The following is a 13,121-nucleotide window of genomic DNA, read 5'->3' as shown; positions in this document are numbered from 1 at the left end:
CAATTAATTTGGCTCCATCTTTACTTTGAGAATTGATTTGCCATTTTACTTGCATGGATAATAGTTAAAAAACTTTCATATTTAGCACTTCAAAGGATACATTTATCTGGAAATTAATTTAAAAGTGTAATTATTTTGTATGTGGTGACTGTAACAACTTTAGTTGTCAATGGATGTATCCTGCTTGACTTGAACTGCAGGAGAGTCATGTTCGTCATAGGAAAACTGTATTATATTGGACTAAAATACATATTTTTTAAATTGCATCCTTCAAAGTGCACAATAAAATGGAACAGTTCCAAGCAGGAGTACTATTCGAACAAAAGTCATGTCTTAACCACGTCAGAGGTGATGCATGATGCATGAGTGTTGCTGTATGGGACAAAGGGGAAGCTGTGTGAGTTTGCTGCTGGGCCTCTGTCTGTGCCAGTGGTCAACAGCCACAACCTCTTTCCTCCCCAAGAGAGCAGCAGACAGACGCAGAGGCGGATGGATGACCCAAAATTACAGCTCAACCGATATTTTGAGGATAAACATTTCTTGTAAAAATACACATACAAGTGGCCAGGAGAATAAAAACCAGCAGGCTCACCAGGGCGCGACGGGGGGAAGGCACGTTGGCTTGCTGTATTTAGAACATTTATTTCTAGGGGTATTCTCTTTATTTATTTATTTACAATGTTTGTTTTTTTTACGGGATGAGTGAGGGTAGAATTACATTAAATTCAAGATTTCATAACACCAAGAAATTAATTGGCAACAACATTTTAATGAAATGAGATACCAAATAATACTTCACTCTAACTATTTTTTTCAAAACAAACAAACATTGACCATATTTTCTGGGTATTTTGGAAAAGATAGACTATTGCACGTTTAAGACAGCCAATTTGTTATTGTTAGAACAATTCCAAAAGGCATGTATGAGGGAGTCACACTCAGTAAAACATTTTAGACATTTATCGGAAGAGCTACTATCTAATGTATGTATTTTATCCCTATACATTATTCTCATTAGTTTGTATTGAATTAAACATATATTTTCCTTTGTAGTCATTTTATATGTAAGTGTAAGCATTCCATCCATTTTTGTTTGGCGTCTTCTACAGTATGTCCCGTGGCCTGTACTACGAAGCAGGATTTGCGGTTAGCGAGGTAATTTAAGGGTTAACTATGGGTTTCCGGTCCTACGATGCTGGTTCACTTCTTACCGGGGTAGATCCATTGATGTATAATAAGAACTGGATACAGCGTTGGAGGCGGGGTCTCATTATTTCCTATGATAGCTGCTCATAGAGAACCGCAGTGACGCGTCTTAAAACCCGGAAGTAAGTTAGCATTTTTAGCACTTCCGGTTCCTACCTCAAAAAGCAATGCATTTTTTCCATAGGGTTTTGGAAAATAGCTCGAAATAAGGTCTGTGGTTGACACAAATTTAAGAGGTTATTGACGTTTTGTTCTACGACATTAAATACATCAGCAGTGACCTCACTGGGGATTTTTGAAGAGTTTACGTGTCTGAAAAACGATGGTTGTTACCGAATGGCTGAATAGGACTACAGAAATTGTCGAGGCCGTTGTACGTCATTACGCCGAACACGTAAACACTCCCGCTAAGTTTGTTTTCCCCTGTGTTGTGCTTGAAAGCAAGTACCTGCCTATCTTTAGTATCTGTATATCTATATCTGACCATTAGAATCTGTATTTTTGAAATTTCAGTTTTTAACACCGTAGTTTTACAAATTATAGAATAATTAATTACCAGTGTTTTCCAATTTTACTTGGCAGTTCGTTTCGTTGGCTAACGTTAGCTAAAGCTAGCGCTTCTAGTTAGCTACGCAATGGTTTATTGCTTTGTTCCGGGTTGCAGCCACAGGTCTTCGCATGAAACGTGCTTGTTCTATCGTTTCCCGGCCAATGTTTTCCAAAGGAGAGTCTGGATTCGTGCCATGAGGTAAGCTGACGTTACATTTTTGTCCATGTCACGGTGAAATGTAAATAATGGGTAGTGACTGTATCGCCGTTTTAGAGATGGCGCTGCTGAAAAGATCGCAACATAAGTAAAGATAATGAATACATCCTATTAAAACCTGTGTGGCTTATATGATAAGTCTTATTAGTACAAGCAGCATAACGTTTCACCATGTAACTAAAGATTGTAGTCAGGGAAATCTGTTTGACATATTGAACTAATAACAAATCACCTCTGGCTGGCAGAGAATTCTCTGCTCCATAGCTTCTCTTGGACGTAAAATCACATGTACATTTTACATTTATATTCAATTTAATATCCCATCCCTCACATACTTTTGTATATATAATAACTTATATTTTGTTTTTCTTGTTATGCTGCTGCAACACAAACATTTCCCAAATTGGGATCAATACAGTAATATCTTATCTTAATTAATTAAGAAATATAACAATTATTATTAGTGTAGCAGCTGACACCTATTTTCAATATGGATTAATCTACCATTTATTTCTTTAGTTCAATTTTCATCTATAAAAATGTCAAAATAGTGAAAATGTTCACGAGACTTATCAAAGTGCAAGGTTATATCTTTAGATGTTTTGTTTTAGCCTATGTACTGTATGTCTTAATGCTCTTACAGTATAGGTGACGGTGCTGACTTCCATGAAACTATATTTTATATCTTCCCAACAGATGAGCTGACAGGAAACCTAACACTCTAACAACCACAACATTGCAAAGGCGAGTAAATGTAAATTAAAAACAATTCACAATTTTTTTATTTCTTCTTCCTTGCAGTGAGGTGAAGCTGACCTTGCACTTGGTGCCAGTAAGGATGTTCCTCACGCAGGCTGAATGTTTCTCCTTCCTTACTGACACAGAAGCCCTTGATTTGCAATGCTTCACTAATTGTCATTTCCCTGGCTCCGTAGTGACACTTTACCTCCAGCACAGCGGAAGACCCTACCTGACCATCCGGAGATGCCCCCAACAATCCTGATAGGGAGAGCCACAAATCTGACTCATGGACCTGCATCTGAGTTGCAGTGGTGAATGCCCTGACGCCCTCACATTCATTCATAGTCCCCCACTGTACAGACAAAACACCATCAAGGGCCTGTTGTTGCCCTAGCACCCTGGCAATAAAGGAAGCAGTCACACGCTTTGACCTTAGGACAGCTCCAAAGTTGCTGGCAGTCAACCTTCCTTTCCTGAACAAATGCCAGTTTGGGTTGGTTCGCTGACCAGTGGTAGCCACCTGAATTGCCCTCTGTTGCTCTTCAGACAATGCCATGCTTGCCACAATTGCCTCAAGTCCCTGATGCCCAACAGATTTGATAATTTCAGGAACAGTAAGTGTTTCCAAGCTGTAGTGTTCCTCTTCTGGCTCGGGGGAGAGAAGCCAAGAAATTCCTGAGAACCTGCCCCCGAGTCTGTCCCTCAGCCAGTCACGATCTTCGGAGGTGGGCTCTCTTGTCAGCGGGTTAAATTAGTTATTGGTTTCAACAGTCACATTAAAACAGTTACTAAATCAGCTTACTATCACCTAAAGAACATATCTAGGATTAAAAGACTAATGTCACAGCAGGATTTGGAAAAATGTGTCCATGCTTTTATCTTCAGTAGACTGGACTACTGCAATGGTGTCTTCACAGGTCTCACTAAAAAATCTATTAGAAAGCTGCAGCTGATTCAGAACAACGCTGCTCGAGTCCTCATTAACACTAAGAAAGAGGATCACATCACTCCTGTTCTGAAGTCTTTACACTGGTTCCTCACTGACACTAAGAAAGTGGATCAGATCGCTCCAGTTCTGAATTCTTTACACTGGCTTCCTGTGTGTCAAAGAATAGATTTCAAAATACTGCTGCTGTTTATAAAGCACTGAATGGTTTAGGACCAAAATGCATTTCTGACCTCCTGCTAAATTATGAACCATCCAGATCTCTCAGGTCTTCAGGGACGGGTCAGCTTTCTGTCCCCAGAGTCAGAACTAAACATGGTAAAGCAGCGTACAGTTATTATGCTCCAAATATCTGGAGCAAACTCCCAGAAACCTGCAGGTCCGATGCAACTTACTACTTTTAAATCCAGGCTTAGGACTTTTCTTTTTGTCGCTGCTTTTAATTGAACTATTCAAATCTTAGACTGCACTGTAACTTTTATCCATGTATTTTTTCTTTTAATGTTTATTTTATTAGCTTTTCTTTTTAATGACTGATTTTAAATGCCATTTTCTTAATGTCTTTAATTTTTTGTAAAGCACTTTGAATTGCCTTGTGTTGAAAAGTGCTATATAAATAAACTTGCCTTGCCTTGCCTAATAAAGATTTCATGTGACACATAAAAAGGATTTGTTGATGGGAATTAATGTGAATAAATTAACTCGGTCTTAAAAAGGTTAACGGTACTCTTGCTATCACTACTCACCGACACTATAAACCTTGTCCCTCATGCTAGCCCTGACAAGACCGGTAAGCACACCTTCATCTAGGCTGAACTGTTACGTGTCCTGACTTGTAGTGGTTCTCTCCTCTATCTACACTCTTCTTGTCATCTTTGTAAAACGATATCAGACTGGTAATTGACACAGCCATGACTTCTAGTTAAATTCAGTGTGGCTAAAATGAAAAGCTCTGTTAAAATATGCAAGAACGCGAAAGTCAAATTCAGCTTTATTGTCAAAAATTCTACATGTGTTATACATCCAGAAATATCGTTTCCCACAGTGTGACATGTATACATAAAACAAAAAGGGCCTAGATAAACGTGGTATACATTAAACAAAACGGGCCTAGATAACCGGGGTATACAGTTTAAAATGTTAATATATTTAAAGTGTTCAAAGTGCAGTTTCAGTGCAAGTCAGTTGAAACGATCTTAAGTTGGCGTGACGTTGAAGTCGTGCGACCCTGCTGCTGTACTGGCTTGTAGTTCGTTTATAGCATAACGTTAGCATTTCGCTTTTGGCGACTAGATTTATGATTCAAAAATTATAAAAGTAGGGTTGACATGTGGAGATTATCCGGCTGAACAAAACGTGATCCCTCTCTTAAATGTGTGTCAACCACAGACCTTATTTCGAGCTATTTTCCAAAATCCTATGGAGAATTTGTTCCTTTTCGCGAAGGAACCGGAAGAAGTTTACTTCCGGGTTTTACGACGCGTCACTGCGGTTCTCTATTGGCGCATGAGGACAAAATGGCCAGAGATTTAAGGTCAAATCTTCACAGATTACCCGTCATGCCTGGCTGTCAGAGCAGAAGAACCCGTATGTGCGCTCTAAGAGCATGCGCAGTTCAGTTGCCCCTTAAGACCCACTTCTGCTCTCGGCTCAGTAGAATGAATGGAGAGAGAAAATAAATCTGGATTCGGCTTTTAGCGCATTTTACAACTTTAAGGACCTTATGAATCTAATAAGGGCTATACAAGTGTTCATACTGGGTAGTTTATTTAGTTTAAAAACAATTATCTGCTGATTTACAGACGTCTTTTTCCCAATGTTGGTCATTGGGAAAAAGTATTTCTGGGCCCAGTGACGTCACGGACTGATACGGAAATTGTAGTACCGCCGTTTGGACACAACGAATATTTTCCTCAGTGTCCGGCGGACTTCATGGGGGCTTGGGTAGATCTCCATGGTAACTATCAGGCTTGGATACAGCTTTGGAGTGTGGATAACTGGAGCCTCTTCTGTTTTTTCTGCTATGTCTTCCTTCACTGGCAGATCTGCTGCTTGAACCACATACTGTATATATGCTGTCTGTTAATCCTTGGCTGGCATATTTAAGAGTACTAGACTTGTAACTCTTGTTTTTCTTTTTTCAGCTTTGTTCATTGCTTTTTTAGCAGGTCCAAACAATATGGGTTGTGAAGCTTTTTCCCCTTGCTGTTTGTTGTTGCAGGTATTCTTCCTTCTCATAGTCGATTACTGCTTTTCTGTGGGTTTTTGTTCGTCCAGGCTGATCATCTGCTGGGATCAGTCCTCTGGTCTGCCACGAGTTCATCATCTTCTTGATTTGTATAACGTCTGATCCTATGTTTATCCTTTCCCTAATATCTGCAGTTGAGCCTGGTACTGAGAATGCTCTTAAAGAGCAACTTCCAGGTTAAAGACACCTGTGAATAAATGTGTAGGAAAATGATGAATACACTAGATTTTCAAAAAAATATACAGAAATACACACTACAGTGACATCTGGCGTCGTTTTTGTAGGAAATGTTCACTTCCGCATAAAAAAGCCTCGGCACGTGACCTCCCGCGTGTGACGTAACACAGGGGACAAAAGGGGGAGAGCGGCCGGTGTAACGTATTAATAAACATGGCTCCCAATGCTAGTTTCGACACAGAAGAAGTTGAACATGAATATTCGAATGCATATGACGGACCACAACCTTATAATTATGAGCCTGCTAGGCGTCCAAGAGACCAGGAGCAGCCAAGGATTAGAAGAAATAACGGCCATCTGAGAGAAATTGAGCTGTGGTGTGAGGAGAACCAGTGGAGAACTGGGCAGCTATCTTGGTGAGTGACCGGCGTTAGCTAACGTCACATCACAACATTGTAAAGTTAGCTATCATATATCAGGCTATAACTAAAGTAGCATAGATAATATAGTAACGTTACTGGCAGGACTGTTGATACTGATCCATAACAGAAACTAATGCGCAAGTATCAGCCGTATGTCGCGTTACCTAATGCAACTCCACACTACGGTGCTGTGTACCGGAGGAGAGACGCGAGATACGGCTGATACTTGACGATCTGGCGGAGAAAGGTTGTGGAGCCTCCGTTGATATGCCGTTGTAAATGGCTTGATGGAAAGCAGGTGTGTAGTCGGGGAGGGTGCACAGCTGATTGCAGCAGGTGAGTGGAGGTTGAGCCGGGAGCCAGGAGTGACAGCCACCACGCACACACAAAAAACACAGACAGGGGGAAATACACAAACAAACACAAAGGAGACGGCTGGAGCAGTACAGCGTTACCTAATGCAATGTCTTACGGTGCCGTGTACCGGAGAGGAGAGAAAGAGAGCAGCGAAGGGGGGGGGGGGAGAGAGAAGTAATATGGTTTCCTCCAGTGCTTGAATTGGGCCGGTACTCACCGGTACGCAGTACCGGCACTTCTGATTTTTACCCATGTGGTACCGGCACTTCTTACTGAGTACCGGCAAGGTGCCGGTACTCAGTAAAATGCCGGTACTCAGCCGCCGGCAATATACGTATATATTGTAAACGCAACGCAGCGCAAATGTGGGTCTGACTCTGCCTCACAGAGGGTGACTGGCTGTCTACATGATGTGGCCTGCCGACATTGCCACTTTCATACAGATCATACTAATGCCCTCGATTGGTCTCTGTGTGTCATTCAAGCTCGGGAGGGTGTGTGTTGGTGTATGTGTGGCGCGAGCGAGCGAGAAAGCGCGCGCACCGGTTACGTGTATTGTTGTTAGCATCTGGTGCTAGCTAGCTGCGCTAACGGATATAAGGAGCTTTTTCAACAACAAGGTGGAGGGAGAGTCCTTTGCTGTCAGACTGAGAGGCTGATAACTACAGCTCTGGTGAGGTAAATTACTCTCTGAGTCTTTAGATATTTAACTTAGTTTAAGTTATCTCAGTGGGTCTCAAACGGTTCGGTCAGCATCTATGTAAACACATATTTCCATTTGAGGGGGTAGTGATTAGTAAAATATGCATGAATAATACAAACAAAATGTTAACTAGGTGAAAAAAGGTAAGATAAACTTGTTGAGAGCTAAAACTAGTCTTTGCTGTTGCCTCAAAGAGGAGCAGGGTGGAGAGGAGGGAGACAGGAGAGGCCGATTCAGGAGCCCAGACACACTCACAACTATAAATGAACCAAAAACAAATAAATAAACAAGTTTCAATGTTTTTTCATATTGGATATTGTATGTTATTGGTTATGGCCATGTACTTATTATTTTATGATTATTTAAATGTATACAGTTTTTGTTTCATATGGGTGTAGTCTCTTTATTTCCCCCTCAAAATATACCAGATTGATGCATTTAAGTCCAACATTTAAAAAAATATCTGGGTTAGGGTTAAAACAAAACTGGTAGTGGCCTCAGGGACGAGGAGTCATTTAACCAGCCAGTAGGAGTCAAGCTTTACTTTCTTTTATATCCATAAAGAAAAAGTAAATCTGTTTACAGTTGTTTCATTATGGATGTTGAGAGGTATCCATATATCTCTTCATTTTGCTCTCAAAGTGCACCAGATTGATGCATCTAACTTCAATATTTTAAAAAAATGTTCCCGGGGGAGCATGCCCCCGGACCCCCCTAGACTAGAGGGTGTCAGGTCCACTCCCCACGTATAAAAATAGCACTTTACCACTGCACCCCCTCTAATCTCAGATGCACCCTGAGTCCTTTTGTTTAAGTACAGTGAGCCTTTCTAAAATATACAGTAAAGAGACAAACCCACCAGCATTATAGGATGTACTATGACTTTGTGCCAAATACTTGTTGCTGATTTAGAGTACTGGCACCTTTTTTATTCCAATTCAAGCACTGGTTTCCTCCTGATATAGCTGTGGAGAGTATGTGCTGCAGGGAGGTGGATGCACAACGCACCCAGGAACGAACGCTAGCTCCGGTCCTTTTTACTGTGGACTTGATGTCCTGACATGCTGGTATTTGTGCAACCTGCACAAACACAATACTGCACCATGATTACAAATGGTGAAATACAATGTAAAACTACCGAAAAATAACAGCTCCTTAAAACACAACCGCTCTACCCAACGCAACTCTAGTATACCCGCGGTCAGAGAGCGGAGATGTGTTCCCTGCGTGATGTAATATGACGCGTTTGACGTATGACCTTAAAAAAAAGCCGTTTTTAAGAGCAGGGCTCAAAATTGCTCCTTTCCCTCTGAATTCCTGCCCTTATGTCTCGTAAAACATATCAAATCCTGCATTCACTTTTTTAATTGTAATTTTCAAGCAAGTTTAAGCATAAATGTAGAATAAATAAAAACCTGCAAGATGCTCTTTAACTTGGAATCTGTCATTTTATTATTTTTTTAAATGCTTGGATGGAATTATTAAATCATCAAAGATTCATTACTATTCCACTGAATAGTACCTTTGTACTCCTTATAAACATATTCTATGTGTAATGCTTCAATGTGTCCACTATACTATGACCAATTGTTATGTGGGTGCTTTTTACTGTTAGACTATTGTTAAATATGTTCTTTATTCTCCCGTCCAGGAGAGAAGCTTTAAAATAAGACTAAATGGAGTCTCTGAAAAGATTCAAATGGGATACTTTAATTAAAAAAGGCGCGGTAGTGTTACAGACAGAATATTGTTCAGGCAGAAAACAGCTGTGATCTGGCTCTCATGAGCAAGAGAAGAGAGGGAATCCCTCGTCCGGTGCTGCTATCCTCCGCTGGCTCCTCCCCGCCAGCCGGCTCGCCTCGTCTCTAATGTCCGCTGTTGCATTTAAACAGAGGATTGGTACTTTTCACATTCAATATATGCCTAACCCGCCTTTTCTCCTCATATTCTCTTTCATCACTTTTCATGTAACACATTCTAAACGCTGTAATCAATACTCCAAAATATACAGAAAATACTTCAGGGCTGGTTTGGTTTCCGGATGTTGTCACAATACTATTCTCGTCTGTAAACAGACGAGAGGCGAAGTCCCTCCCTTTCCGGGAGCCTCCATGGGACCCCGGAAGCGGAAAATTATACATTGAAGTCAATGGAGAGAGAAAAGTTATCTTTTGATCCCGTTTGAATTGTGCCACGAATGACACATATGATGTTTGTCAATCTTAAACAATAATTTCCATGTAAAAAAAGTCACAGTTTGTCGTAAAACTGTTGAAATATAAGACTATGAAAAATACGCAACTAGAAAGACTACAAATCCCAAATGCATTCTGGGTCGCGTAAGTGATGTCATAGGCGATAATGCTCCAAGACTGGTTGCGGCTCGCAAAGCAAAGAGGAAGAAGACAGATTTATTCCCTCCAATAAATATAAGAGATTGCTCTAATAAATTCACTTTGACAAGATGCCTGTGTGCTTTGTACGAGGTTGTAATCACAAAAGAGATCATACCACTTGCTCGTTCTATCGCTTCCCGTCTTATGAAAGGACCAGGAGTCGTTGGACCAAACATATCAGGTAATATAAATGTTTTGCATGGAACATAGTCAAGTTAGCTACCTAGCTAGTAGCGAGCATGTTAGTTAGCATTACATTACTTAGCCTTGTCATTTGTATTAGCCTGAACATGAAGTAAACCAAAATGTTAAACAGTAAGAGTAGTCATGATGGTAAGTATTTTGTGAAACATTTGAAGAGTAGCCTATCGCCCCCTCCACCAGGTGCTAAGGGGGCGGGAGGTAGGCTAACGCCACATTAGCATATTTTCTACTTAATGCTATCTGCACAAATGGTTAACATTGAACATTAAAAGATGAGGCAGTTCAGGGAGAGTCGAAGGAAGGAAGGAAGGAAGGCAGGAAGGCAGGCAGGCAGGCAGGCAGGCAGGCAGGCAGGTAGCTTTGCATGACATTCTTCTGGACGTGTTTCATTGTGATGATAGTGAGAGTGAGTCAATCTGTTTGTTGGAAAGACAGTAGTTGAGTGATTACTGAGAGAAAATTATTAAAATAGATAATTATTCAGTGTTGTTACTTTAAAGTGTTGTTACTGACCTTTTTCTCTTTTATTTTCTTTACCTCACCTGTAACTGCTGAGACCCTGAGGAACATGCACACTGGACTGACCTGCTCTGACAAACTGATTTCCACTGTACGTAATAGTATTTGGTTATGGTAAATTATTTATATACATCAAAGGCACAATGCACCCCCCAGAGACACACATGTATTGAGTGTGATATTTTGCATTGGTCATGTGAAATCATCTTTACACACTAGAAAACTGTAGGAGCGGCAACTTGTTTTGAAATTGAATTTTTAATATCCGATAATAAAGTTGGTCTGTTTTCTTTATTCTTCTCTCTTCCCAGCTCCATCCATCACCATTCTCTGTTCCTGCAGGTCCTGCTTGCTAATCAATATTCATATTTTTTTACACAATTACAAATAAAGTCAATGTATTGTATGACATGAAGTTGTGCTTCATTCTGAGTCAATAATAAATTCATTCTGCCTTCAACTGCAAAATTATTGTGGACTGCACCGACATCCATGTAGCTGCCCCCCAGTAAGATGAACCAAGCAAAGTTGACACTCAACATACAGCTGTGCTCTTAAGTTTACATGAAGAATTTGTGAAATATTGGTATTAACAGGTTTAAATGATTATTAGTAATTAATTATATAATTGTCTCATTGTAGATGAGCAGACAGGGAGCCAGACGAGAAAAGCAGAATATGCAGCTGCCATTTTCCACATGGAAAAGAGAAAAGGCCAAGTGTATTTGAGTGGACAAAAGAGAAATCCCAAATACAAAAAATAAAATTATACAATTTACAGATATTTATACAAATATATATATATCCTATATACACCATGTATAATGATGGTGTATGATGTAGAAGGAAGTGTGGTAGATAAGTAAATATAGAGTTACATACAGATCCATGTTACAGCAAAAGATGGAATAACTAAGAAGCACGCAGTATAATAATAATTACACGCGACAATTAAATAACTGCTCAGCATCTCCACCACAATCCCAATCTGCTGTGTCCTGTTTTCCTCCCCTCTGCATAACACCCCATCACACATACGAAACACAACGCAGAGTCCGAGGGTGTTAAGAGTATGTTTATTTAAATGTCCTCCTCTCTACTGGCCAACACAGGGAGCATATGCTGGGTGTAGAATTGTTCCAGGAGGAGGAGATTTCCATGCCATGCAGGGTCTTTGGGGATGGGGATGATAATCGCCTCTTTCGTGGTCCACAGTAGCAGAGACTCCGGTCTGTAATGTGCAGCTGTTATATAATATACAATACATTTTTTTGAAAAACATTTGATCAAAAAATAAGGATTTGGTCAGGATCTAGAGTCAGTGTGTAGTTTATTAATTAATCAATGCTCTCTACATTAGGAAAACACATACCAGTGTACCAGAGGGAGTCACACACAGCTGTGCCTAGATAACCAAACAAATTGACAACAGGGATGCAAACTCATCAGGTATGAAAAAGGTGACAAGGATCTGAGCCCCCCGACCCCACAGAATATCGGCTTTAAAATTAGGAATAACAAAGGATTTTAGCAGTCAGAACAACTAAAGCAGCAGTGTTAATAATAATAGAAACGCCATAGAGTCACATCTAATAGAAATATATAAAAGCATTTATTTTAATTGTGTAGCAGTCAGTTTATAATTTTGGCAGCACTGTTGAGCATTTTGAAAATGTATTTTCATGCCTCTGTGCAAGGCTTATTCTTTCTATCTTTATAGCCACATGGTGTAAAGTAACTAAGTTCATAAACTCAACAAGTACTATAATTGGGCACAATTTTGAGATACTTGTACTTTACTTAAGTATTTCAATGTTTTGCTGCTTTATTCTTCTACTCCACTACAGTTCAGAGGTACATGGTGTACTTTTACTCCACTACATGTATTTAATCCCTTTAGTTACTTTACAGATGTGGATGAATGATGTGAAATATAATCAAGTGTTAAATCAGACTTTAGTTCCACCTGGAGTAAATCCAAAAGCTACCCTGCAGTATACAAAGTCATTCAAACTAGCTGCACCTTTACCAGCTTTGAGAACACTTTCATGATCAATCATTATAAAACATATCATATCTATTATTCTGAAATGGACCAATCTGCACAATGACTACTTTTACTGTTGCTACTTTCACTATATTTTGATAATAATACTTTTCTACTTTTACTTGAGGAACATTTGGAATGCAGGACTTTTACTGTAACAGAGTATTCCTACACTCTGGTACTTCTACTTTTACTCAAGTACAAGATCTGAGTACTTCTACTTTTACTCAAGTAGAGTACACGATCTGAGTAGGCTACTTCTACTTTTACTCAAGTACAAGAACTGAGTACTTCTACTTTTAATCAAGTTCAAGATATATACTTATACCACCTCTGTTTAAAGCCTGAGAAAAAAACGATTAGAAAACGAAGGCTAAAGCTAACGTTAG

General features: G+C 39.8%; 1 long non-coding RNA gene across 1 annotated transcript; it reads left to right on the top strand.

Annotated features, from left to right (window-relative positions):
* Window positions 1-8,956: 8,956 nt before the first annotated feature.
* LOC307030833 lies at window positions 8,957-11,145 on the top strand. The gene is made up of 2 exons (XR_013805796.1): window positions 8,957-10,776; window positions 10,997-11,145. It is a non-coding gene; the product is annotated as an uncharacterized lncRNA (long non-coding RNA).
* Window positions 11,146-13,121: the final 1,976 nt, after the last annotated feature.

The sequence above is a fragment of the Notothenia rossii genome (assembly GCF_949606895.1).
Source record: "Notothenia rossii genome assembly, chromosome: 2".
Taxonomy (NCBI): domain Eukaryota; kingdom Metazoa; phylum Chordata; class Actinopteri; order Perciformes; family Nototheniidae; genus Notothenia; species Notothenia rossii.
Note: the sequence above shows the minus strand (reverse complement) of the source record. Positions and strands in the feature narration are given on the sequence as shown.